Source organism: Prenolepis imparis, unplaced genomic scaffold (assembly GCF_030444845.1).
Source record: "Prenolepis imparis isolate NDT839.2.m4 unplaced genomic scaffold, iyPreImpa1.0 SCAF_6, whole genome shotgun sequence".
In the NCBI taxonomy this organism is placed as follows: Eukaryota; Metazoa; Arthropoda; class Insecta; order Hymenoptera; family Formicidae; genus Prenolepis; species Prenolepis imparis.
Window position 1 is genome coordinate 7970771 of NW_028141164.1, and position 12501 is coordinate 7983271.

At 42.8% G+C, this 12501-nt stretch overlaps 1 non-coding gene across 1 annotated transcript; it reads left to right on the forward strand.

The window, feature by feature from the left end:
* Window positions 1-11498: 11498 nt before the first annotated feature.
* Window positions 11499-11570, forward strand: Trnaq-uug (transfer RNA glutamine (anticodon UUG)). The gene has a single exon. It is a non-coding gene; the product is annotated as a tRNA-Gln (tRNA).
* Window positions 11571-12501: the final 931 nt, after the last annotated feature.

A 12501-nucleotide genomic window follows, 5' to 3' on the forward strand; every position in this document is an offset into this window, starting at 1 on the left:
CGTCGACCGCTCAGCAGCCACTCAACGTCCTTTCATTAATTCCTACCTGCTTTAATTCCACCGGCTCGTTTCCTGCGCGGGCTAAATAATAAAATGAAGGCTGCGGGCGTAGTCAAAGTTGCGACTAAGTCCGATGCCACGGCAGCGACTCGCGTCAAGCCGACTGCGGGGATGAAAAAGAGGTCGGCAGGAGGAAGAGGTAGAAGGACCGTCTTTTTTTATCGCTTTCGTCCTCTGCCGCATTCGCCATCTTCTTTTTTTTTTCTTGCAGTCATTCCCGCGCACGTCGCGCACCCAGTTTCCCCTTGGTGATTCACTCGCTGGCGCAATTACATATTTAGCACACGAAATTTCAGCCCGAGCCCGAGTGTTTCCTCTCCGGATCCGCGCGTGAAAAGAAGATTCGCTCGCTGTCGGCGCACCGGATGCGCGCGCCCTGCTATCAGATCTAGCTTGAGGCTGTTCCTTGGCAAACCGACGAAATCCTTGGTTAATTAGATTGCATTCAGCGGAGCATACGTGTTTCGTGCTCGGCCTGTAATATTTAATCTGCTTCTTTTATCTCGCGACAGTGGTTTCATCATGTTTTATGCAGGATTTTTTTATAGAGAAAAGTGATATTCTATATTCCTTTCCATGAAATAATTTTTATAAAGCGGTAAAAAATAATTACACACACCATATATATAAAAGTAGATAAAGATTATCTTTGAAAAAGTTTGTCTGATTTAACACACACATTAATTATCATGCAAGTTTTAAATACTTTTTAAATAATTATAATAATTAATTACTTTTTAGATAATAATATATCTAAATTATATAAAAGATTATCCACAAGAGAATTTACATATAATAACATAAATTTGAACGTACACATTTGAATGGACATATTTTACAAACGTTTGCGAGCGAGAAATTGTTCCGTAAGCCAATAAATTGATTGATTTGCGCTAATTGATTTGCACATGAGCGAGCATTCGTTACGACAAGAATGTTTCAAAATACGGACGGTGCAATGTTCGTTCCGAATGCCGCAAATGCATCTGCATGCAGATTGATTGATTTCTATGCGTTACAGGCGTCACCCGCAATCCTGTAAATTGATTCTTAATTAACTGTCAAGCACTGGACACTTGAATCAGCATGTCTCGTGAATTGCATTGACGTAATACGTAAATACATTTCACCTGTAAAATCAAGAATAGTTATACCCCATTTTAATCGTGCAGCAGACTGAAAGAACGACTAAATTAAATCTGTTATATAAATCATATAAATCAATTTTATTGTTACATAAATGTTTTTATTTTATAAAATATTCACACGAATAGCTTTGACGTTGGTCTACAGTCTGCAATGTAATTAGAGTTTTAATTAAAAGTTTTTATATTGATTAATTAATCTGGGTTATAAACAGCATTTTAAATTTTATTGTCGTTAAAAATAAATTATTTTAAATTACATTTTACGTAACATTTCTACATTAAGAGATACTTTTAATGAAATGGAGAACATTAAAATAATTAACTATATGTATAATTATTTACACGAACCTTGAATCAAATAACGTGGCTTTCTTACTAATTGCAAGTAACATATTTATAAAATAAATCTCACAGAGAAGTAAACATATTAGTGAGTGAATAAAATTATATATTTAAGAACTTCATTTCTTTAAAGAAACAGAAAGTACATACATTAATAATAATTCTTCGTCTAATACGTTTCACAGTAAGAGAGATAAATAAATAAAATAAAAAAAAAAAAAAAAAAACGAGAAATAAAGAAAACGTCGCGAACATCTTTATTCTGGTCGAGTCCGATATTTATGGCGAGAACACGAGATGCGTCCCGGTGTAGCCCCATCGAGTGTCGTCGACGCAACAGGTAAATCGAAAGAGTAATCAAGCTAGTCGTTAAAAGAAATCGACATGACGTTACGCGGATATGATCTCATTACTACTTATTGAGCGGCGTAACGGCCGATCACTTTCCGATGGACGAGGGTTACTTTGGCTCGGTCTGGAGGGAATTACTACGCGCTGCATCTAGACCTATGCGATGTAGATATCTTGTCGATAATGCGAGATTAATCCTTTCGGTTAATGCGCTTTTCCCCGGCGCGCCGGCAATTAATCTTTGCAGGACCTGATTACATTGGAGGGAATTATGCTGAACGCCGGCCGCGTTTGCTCGGTCTGCGATTAACCGCTGGTTCTTGATTATGTTGCTCACCAATGGGACCGGACTTAGCGCTGAATAATCATTTTATGGTCTCCTCCCCGATTTACGAACGTTGCCGTATAATATTATAATAACGAATAATATTACTACGATAAATTGCATTTTTTTTCTATCATTAATTCGTCTGAAAAATCTGAATATATAGAAATAATCTAATACAATCGTGAATAAAATCTTTCTGCAAAAAAGTCACACGAATAAAGAAAGAAATAATTTCAGCAAGCGTATTTAACATTGCTATTAATTATTACGATTAGAGATATGAAGTGCACAGTATAACTATAACAAATATAATTAACGCTCCGAGCAAACGCGGCGCGATCGGCACTGTTTGCGAATTGACAGAGAATCGAAACCCCGGACCGAGAGAGAAGAAGGCTCGTCGCCGCCTTCATTTCCATATCATCGACCGCACCTATCCTACTGTTTTGTCCGCGAGATTCGCGCCGTCGTCGGGAGAAGGAAGGGGGGAGGATGCGATTTGGAAATTGAACGCACCGTGGTCCGGGCATTGATTAATGGCGCGCCTGTTGCAGCCCCGGGTTACAATGCAATTTGCTTTGCGCGCGCGGGCAGTGCACGCGGCGAACGCGCGGAACCCGCTATGTTTGCAGCGCGGGACAGCACCGTCCTCCCCCTTCCCCTCTTTCAACCCCTTCCCGCGTGCGCGCGTGTGCGCTCGCTGCGAAGTGACAAAGCCGTGACAAGAGTGACACGGTGACATGGAACGCGCGACAACTAATTAATCATCCTGGCGCGACCGAACGCGGGCGCCCACCCGCTCGCGCGTTGCACCGGAAGGATAGGTGTACTGCATGCGTATGGGTGCGTGGTACAATGAATGCATCGGCATGCACGTCCTTTTGATTCCGTCCCGGGTGTCCTGTGACGCTGCCGCAATCGCGTACACGTTCGAGCTTCGCGTCTTTGTCCGGCTTTGCATGCGTCCTATTCTGCATGAACTGCTTTCTCTCTCTCTCTATCTCTATCTCTGTTCGTTGCATCCCCTTTCTATCTATCGTATGTACCCAGTTGCACCATCCAGTTGCAGCTACTATCCTCTCCCAAATAGCGATCGCCATTCGATTTGCCTATCGGCACTGTTGCAGATACCCTGTCGAATCGCGCGCGTTACGCTTACTGTCGGCGTGCGGTTTCATCAGGGTTTGGACGTTCGATTCGGGGGATTTCGATAGGAAAGTGCGCGATCGCGCGTGTTGGTTTAGCATTAATTACGGCCGCGGCAAGTGGTCGAGATTAATGGCTGCGGTGTGCCGTATAATATGTAATATCGAGAACACATTTGGGCCGGTGTAATGTATTATAAACGCGCATCCCGCAAGTAGATTACCGTATAGTTTCACGATACACTCTGCGCGTTACCGGATGCTAATGGATATTTTTTATTCGCTTATCACGATAAATGGGTTCGTTATGTTTTACGGGTCTCGCTTTTAAACGGAAGAATTAAACACCCCGTGCGCAGGTGCATCGTCGTTAAGCGTATATTATTATAACGCTGCGAACCGAAACGTTATAAACATTTTATAAACGCGCTATAATAATTTGATTTACCTGGATCTCGCGCGTAAAACAGCGTATTTATTATAACTCTGTTATATAAGTTATTATTTTGCAACTTTGTTATTAACCTTGTTAAATGCCGAGCCATTCCTCGATAGAGATATATATTTTAGTAATGTTCTCTTATTCTTGCCTCCACATTTTACGCGCGTCTATCATGAAACATGAAGAAACGAATTAATATCGAAACAGACTCTCGGAATCGGAAAATCTCTGGGAACGAGACTCGACGCGAGAGGATCTTCGGCAATTTCGTTAAACTATTGAAGTCAACTGCACCCTCGAGTGTAACCCTCATTCTCCTCCATCTCTTCTCGATTCGTTATCGGGCACGCATTCGCACGCTTGTATACGTGTTGCAATACACTTCGCATCGTTATTTTCTCTCTCTCGTCTCGCCGGCTTTCTCTCTCTCCTTTTCGCTCTCGTTTTCTATTTTTCTTTTTTGCATTTTCCCGGACCATTAGTGCGCCGGAGGAAGACATCAGCTTCCACTCAGTGATTACCGGAGAACCGAATTTGCATAACACACGAGTCGCGCGCGCGTACCGCCATTTACATTTTATTTTAATCGCGGTAATCGATTGAATCGTCGTCTCCCCCGTACCTTCTCTCAACTCACCGGAATGAGACGGGGAGGAAGGGGTTCGGAAGCTGATCAGAGCTATCCAGCCGGCTAGTCGAGCAATCGACGACCGAGACGACGGGGTGCGTGCGGTGTTCGGGCACTTTAAATAAAAATAAAGTGTGTCGTGGATGTGCATAGGCGGATGTATTAGCGATTGGGGAGAGTTAGCTTGGAAAGTTAGCTTTAACAAGTCTTTTCCATCGCCGGGAATTCGTCCGTGTTCGGTATCCGATTTTGCAAAGCATTTCAACGTTCACAATAAATAAATGGACGATCGTGAAATAAATTGAAGATCTCTCTCTCTCTCTCTCTCTCTCTCTCTCTCTCTCTCTCTCCCGATAGAATAATTTTTATAACAATTCAATTTAGATGTTTCTCGCGAGGATAGTCGCTTAAAGTCCAACGGTTAGCTCGAGATGAAGCATTCCTGCATATCCTCGACTATTTGTATGCGAAAAGAGAGGCTATAAGTTTCTCACATGATAAAAAACGATAAGATTTTATCATAGACCTCGCCCTACGGCGAGAGGGAAATGAGAGAATAACTTTGCGATATTCCGTGTTTGTGCATTACCGGAATTGGCTGGACGTCGCCGACGGCGGTGTGTCGGTTCGCGCATCGCCGCCTACAGAAACCCCCAAGTATTACAACTACAGGGAAGCGTACCACGACCTTTGAGCGACCCCGAAGTACCGTCGTCGTCGACGTCGCCGCCGCCACCGCAGAATTCATGTATTTTCTGGATAATAATTTCATCGCAGAGAGATAGAGAGAGAAAGAGGGAGAGTGAGACGCTACCCTCTTCTATTACCGGCCACAAATTACAGTGGGCGCACGGCAGTAGTTTTGATATACGATATCCATACTCCTCCGCGATCAAGCGCGATTTATATGGTGCAACAATAACGTTTACCCTTCGCGCACTAGAGTGTATTTCACGGGGACGACGACAGTTTTACTGTGGCGGTATAATGCGCAACGAGAGCGAAAATCTCGATGCCTGCATGCGAGTGTGTGTATATATAATCGCCGCGGCTTTACGCGGATTATTTGCATTCGCGGTCATATTACATCGCGCGTTTATTATGCAAACGCGCGTTACGTATAAATCGTCCCGATCGTAATAATAAATTGTCGTATATCGATACGTTACGTCAAGTTTTTCGTTTTACGGAGATACAAAATATATTTCCTATAATTGTTTAAGATTAAATTTCAAAGCCGATTAAATATACGAAGATCTATCTCTCGCACGTGCACATTTATCCCTCATCTCTTCTTTCGAAAAAACGTTAATGAATAAATATTTACACAAGTGTATACGTAAGAATGAGAGATTGATGAAAGCGTAGAAATTAATTTCTGTTAACGTTACCCACCGGGACGGAATAAAGCGTTTATTCAGCGATGTAGAGTATCGGGAGACGTCATTCGAAGGTATCCATTTCGTGATGGGTCGCGCGCATTGTTCTAACGCATTTCGATATTAATCGTAATTGAAGCATTTAATGCCCGGTGGCGTCGATATTCCAATAATTCAGCCCCTTCCTGTCACGGGGATATAATGGGTGTGAGGCGCGAGGCTACCCTGTTCGATTCCCGTGGGATCTGGTCCTTCTCGGTTCTGCGGCAATGCATCACTCTGTCCGCAGCCCCGTAACTCACCGCCGCGACTCGTCCACACACATATACGCACGCACACATAGCTAGGAGCCACGCACACGCGTAGTCAATAAACACGCACGGTCGGTTTAGGTGTGCTTACACACGCGGCATAGCGATGGAAAGACGGGGTCGAACAGATATATGGCCCGAAGTGAACGACGTATCTAATCTAACCCTTCTGGACAAGATACTCCGTGATGGCCGAGGGGGTTGACCGACCATGCGTTAACCCATGGCCGCTGGGCAACGAAGTGTAATCTAAAATTACAAGAATCCACCGTGGGCCATCCAGCAGCCGCGGGCTGGCCATTTGTCACCCGCCACGACAATTGCTATCGACAGTGTCTCCTGCGAAAAATATATATCGTGTAGATCTCTTGCGAAGTACCGACGCTATCGGTATCCGACGTAATCGCCGGATATTCGGTACACACATTTGTTGCTCGACGGCTCAATCTGTCAAGTTTTGTACCAAAAAGAATGAGAAAATTATACCGTACAAAAGATCTCTCTTGAGAACAATTTTCGTTTCTTCTCTATTCTAATTATAGAATAAAATCTTTCATCTTACCTTTTCTGTTTTTAAATGAATTGGGTGTCTTTAAAAATTTTTAAACTTTAAAGACAGGCAGATTTAACCGAAATCGCGACCAAGACAAATTTTAAGTGTGACTAACACAATTGATTTTTTCCCTTTTTTGTTAAAAAAACAATGAGTCCCAGAAAAAGGTATAAAAGAGACGGAGATATCTTTAAAAGAAATCTTTAATCTCTGTGCTGCTTTTTTCACAAATTTTTCTTTCGTTCATCATCCTTTGAGCCACCATGAAATCTTTCCATCAGGTAAACCATTAGGCCTACACAATCGCACCGTGGGGTGTCCGTACGAAAGTTGACGTGAGAAAAGATCACGCGGAGAGAACGAGAGAGACGACTTCCCTCCCGCTGTCTCTTGAAGGTTTTTCTTACCCATTATTGAGTCTCGACGAAAGTGAAATGATAACCGCCAACTAGAGTAATGATCCGAAATGGGCGTGACCGAAAGTCGCAGATGCCATTGGCAGATAGTGCCCGCATCGTGGCATCTGCTACGTCCACTTTTGTCAGGACGCGCATAAGCGCGAGCGCGATGCAGATTTAGCCCGATAAGAATGATTGAAACGCCGTGCGTGTCGGCGCGTGAACGCGTGTGAACGCATACCGTGCAACGATTCGCAGTTGTAGTCTCGGGGTGAGAGAGAGGAAAAGAGGGAGGAAGGTTCGCACTTTCTCGGTGCGAAAAACTTCATTGCGTTACCCTCCCTCCCGCAGCGTCGTCGCCTCCTCGGCATGAATGGCCGATACTGACCTATCCAAGAGATCCCCCATCGCCATCAGTTGTCTCGTTCTTCCGCGAGACTTGCTATCTCCAGGAAATAATCTGCCCGTATTGTAAAATTATGCCGCGTCGTAATAATGTACGCTAATAAATGCACACACGTGCGACATATGTCAGGGACAAGGGGGGCGTTACGCAAGACACTTCAAAAAGGAGCATAAATATTAATTTTTGCATAAAAAAGAACATCATTTCGAAAGATGACGTTTTTTTTTTGCACAAAATGCAAATGGAATAATCGTTAAATAAAATTTAATTTAACGAGTTAGTCCCTTTGCCGACCCTCTAATATTATTAAATTAAAAGGGTAATATATAGGATATAACCAAATTCTAAAAAGAAATAATTTTCCGAGATCCGTTACGCGCAGCACGTCACATTAGCCGTAACACAACACCTTGATGACTTCCACTAGCGATATTCCACGCTCGATCTCGCTTCCCCCTCGACGACGATTAATTGTATCGACTGTATGGGAGCAAAACCAGTCCGAGAATAACAGGCGATTCAATTTTCGCCGCGTTTCGAGTCTCGCGCACGCCGAGCTAACTTCCTGTAATTAATTATATCGGCGGGGCACACAAGAATAGTGACGAAGAGGGGGAGGGGGGATAACTTTTCAGGTCGGAACGATCCGGCAATATGTCCATACGATTCTCGATAACCGTGTCGCGATCATGATTCTTCAGTCGAGGACGCGGGAATAAGTGATGCCGCATTAGTCACAGGCCATTTTGCCACCAGGCGTGACGGGACGCGCTCTTTTATTTTCACCAGCGTTAATTCGTGCCGCCCTTAACGGCGCGACGTGTTATCCGCGTGCGCTTCTCGCTTTTTCCCGCGCGCTTTAAAATCCCGCCCGGGCCCCGCGAGCGAACGGGGCACGTGGCGTTATAGGGGTGCATCACTTAATGCACTCGTCGTCGTCGTCGTCGTCATCGTCATCCTCATCCTCGCCATCGCACGCCTTGATCTCGTGTCCTTTCCTCCTTGTCGTCGACCCAGATGCATACATAATTAATGCCGTCTATTAAGAGGACTCGCTAATGGGCCTAACGGCGTGTAAGCGGTTGATTTTTACACGCGGATGGACAGTCGAGATGGTAAATATACGATGATAAATATCGATGAAAATTTGTCGACATTTTTAGATGTTATCGACAAAAGACGACGCGATGTTGGTTTAAAACGATAATTAATTTCTCGTATAACGTGAATAAGAGATTGACTTGGCGCGCGCGAGATGACAAATTATTGCCCTCGAATACCAATGAAAACGAACCACTGCTGTGTTTATGAGATAATATTAAGTAGCTGAACGGATCATGTATGTGGGACAAGTCTAGATTGCTACAATGATTTGTTTCAATTAAGCGTACGATATAGGACTGGGAGGGATAATTGCATCTATGGAGCAGACAAGGCTAACTGACTGTGCAACGTCTCGTTCTGCACATTACAAAGAGGATCTTGCTGCGTAATAATAATCTACAATAAAAATAAAATAGAGATCTCTTTGTGTGCTCTATTCATAATCATTAATCTGTTAAAATGATTGAAATAACACGTGGCGTTATACATGTCATAAATTAGTAAATGGTAGAAAGGAATTGTACATGCAGTATATATGCGAATTTATATCGACATGCGCCAATCGTGGTTAAGAATAACGCGGCACTGTTTACGTAACTTCGATGCATTATTCGCTCCGCGAATGCATCAAACAAACAACAACAAACTCCGTTAACGAGACGACTCGCTCGCAGCTCAAATATTTACGGGAACGAGGGGCACAAAAGCAGCTCTCTCGCGATACGTGGAAAGCCGGGAAAAAAATGGGGTGCGCCGTCGCCGTCGCGAGGGTCGGTTGGTATCGTCGCGATGATCAAAATGATCGAAAGGTGGCGAGCGAACCAGTCTGACTCGGGGTAATCAGCGAGAGCACGGGGCAAAACCGTAAGCAAAGTGAATCTCATTAGTCGTGCTCCGTTGCACGAGGGTAGGGCAGGAGAGAGGAGGGGCCTTACTTTGATGTCAAACGAGGTGCCCCGGGGCCGCAGCTCCGTTATCGTTGTTATTATACGAGAGAGCCGGGACCGTTTCTAATTATCGTGGAGAAACCGGAAGTCGCGCAGGCTGCGCGACACGCCGGGGTTTTGCACGGGTATCGACTGACGGGGATGATTCTGGTTGCGCGTCGCGAGATGATAGACGAACCTCTACCTGCGATAAACGCACGTTTGCCGGACAAATGATGAATTTACGGTCGAATTAATAGCGATGGATCTCGCGCTCCTCTTTGCAAGCGCTACTACTTTACGAGATTTTAATTGCGTCCCGACTTATCGGTATATTTATTAGCATATTTAACTAAATGAAAGCAAATACATAATACTTTAGGAACTTACATGATTTATTAGATATTTCTTTGCTAAGCTATCTCGAGATGACCGATGTTGACTAGGATAATCCACGTATTTTTTTTCAATGTTAAATTAAGTAAATATTGCGATAAAAATGCTAATTTTTTTTGTTTGGTCTTTCAATATCCGCGATTCGAAAGAAACACTCGAGAGTCTCAGATATTTGTCGCTATCTCGACATTTCTCTTCTAACTGATTGTTATTCATTAACCGATCAAGTGCTAATGCACACTTTCACGCTAGTTTGCAAATAGAGACGCCTCGAGGAGAAAGTTCCTCACCCAGTTCTTTTCCCGTATTCGAATATATGTACGCGGAAATCGGTCGAGTCGCTTCTGCGGCACTGATCGACGCTGATCTTCCGTTCCAATCCGATTGCAACTTAATCGCACGTAGAGCGACACGGAGTATAAATCCGTAGAGGGCCGGAGCGTATGTCACACTGATTGCACATCCGCTTCCGCCGGTGCCACGGTCGCGCGCTATTATAAAATCGAGCCCCCCACGAAAGAAACGTAATATTTATTGCCGGCTTCCGTTCAATTAGGGGTTGACACGGGGCGAGAAGGGGTCGACCTCCACCAAGTCCCGCGCTTGTCGATGCTTTCGAAATCTATGTTTTTCCACCCTCTTCCCCTCCCCCCACCCCTTCTCCTGTCTCGTGTCTTCGAAGGGGTGCTTTAAATTTATACATTGTTCGTCCCGTTCTTCCGATTCAGGACGACGATACTCGCGAAACGGTTCGAGAGGCTTTTTTTTCGCTTTCTCTCGCGATAAGGGGGCGTCAAGAGTGTAGCAAGGAATTTGTAAATAATCACTTTTACAACGGCGAATGGTAACGTGACAGGGAGGAAATTTATTTCGCGAACGAGCACTATTTCAATTCAACATAAGCATTCAACGTTATAGTAATCTGCAAACTTATGCACAGAGAGAATTTTCTCTTAGAATTTACTCTGAAAATCATGGTAACCGTGGGACAATATGGTATGGAAAGAATTTTATGAGAATTTCTCTGATTAATATTTTTATCACAATAAAAACAATAATATCTGTCACAATAAAATATAAAACATGTTTGATTAATTTTACTAAACTGCATAGTAAAATTAACAAACATTTTATATTTTATTGTAATAGATATTATTATTTTTATTGTGATAAATATTAATCACAGAAATTCTCATAAAATTCTTTCCATACCATATTGTCCCACGATTACTATGATTTTTAGAATAAATTTTAAGATTAAATTTTCTCAGTGTATAGATAAAAACATGTATATTTAAATTAAATAAAAATGTGCGTATAAGATATAGGATTTTATGTCTTACATTTTATCGTTTTATTTTTTTTATTTTTTTTTATTTTTAGTATTATTCGTGTTGTTTAAATTTAATTTGAGATAACGCGGATATATATTTGAGTACTTGTTTGTTGTAATTATTTGGGAGAATAATTAATATAAAATATTGTTACATATAAGAGATTTCGATGCATAAATATTAATGAAACTTTTAATTTAGATAATCGATTCGTATGTCTCATAAATTCGACCTTATTTGTATCGGTGGTCCCATGGTGTAATGGTTAGCACTCTGGACTTTGAATCCAGCGATCCGAGTTCAAATCTCGGTGGGACCTGTACAAATTTAATTTTTTTTTAAATCACTTTTACATAGTCTATTACCGCTTTTATACAATATACACATATATTTTATATATATATTTTTTGTTACATTACTGAAAATACACTTATGTGCGTGTGTGTGATGCAGGATTAGCTCGTACGATTTAACGGCATATATAGCAGATTGTCGATCAATACGTGTCAGAGAGGATCGCGCATTCGTTACATAATGTAATCGATAGTCACTCGCTATCAGCGAAACCGGTCGCGAAAGTCGCGCTCTCTCGGCCGCCGAAGTCGCTTAATCAGCGATTACGCAATCACGGGTGCATCCTAACAGACTGATTCGTTTATCGTCTACGCGCGTAATCGTCGCGCGAGATATTCGCGGGCGTTATCGCGAAACGGGGACCTCGTTTGATTGCGGTCACTGTCCATCAGCCCCCTTATCTCCCTATACGAATCGTCGGCCAGAACGTATATCCGTGACTTTTATTACCTGTCGTTTCAGCTCGAAGCCCGTTCGTTTTTTTTCGCACCACGATAATATCGCGTAATCGGAAAAACGAGGAAGTGACTACATATATGCGATGCAATCGATATGCACGCATGTTCGGAGAAATAAATATGATCTCTGTCGCGATTACGATTACGCGAATGATTAGAGACTAACTCTCGACGAGCTAAATTTCGCTAATTTTCTGGATTTTAGAGACGACGCAATTCAATCGCGAGATACGACTCGCGAAGCCGCGAAAGAGTGTCGCGACACGTGTCTATACGCGTTTTCATCGACGTCGACTCGCGAATATGCAAATTTTCACCGGTTAAATTTAGCATGTAAATGCATTTACATGCGCATGTGTCGATTGAATTCTTCGTGAAAAAATTTACGATGCAAAAAAGAGCGCTTTATGAATAAAAGGTAATTTTGCGCGCGGACAG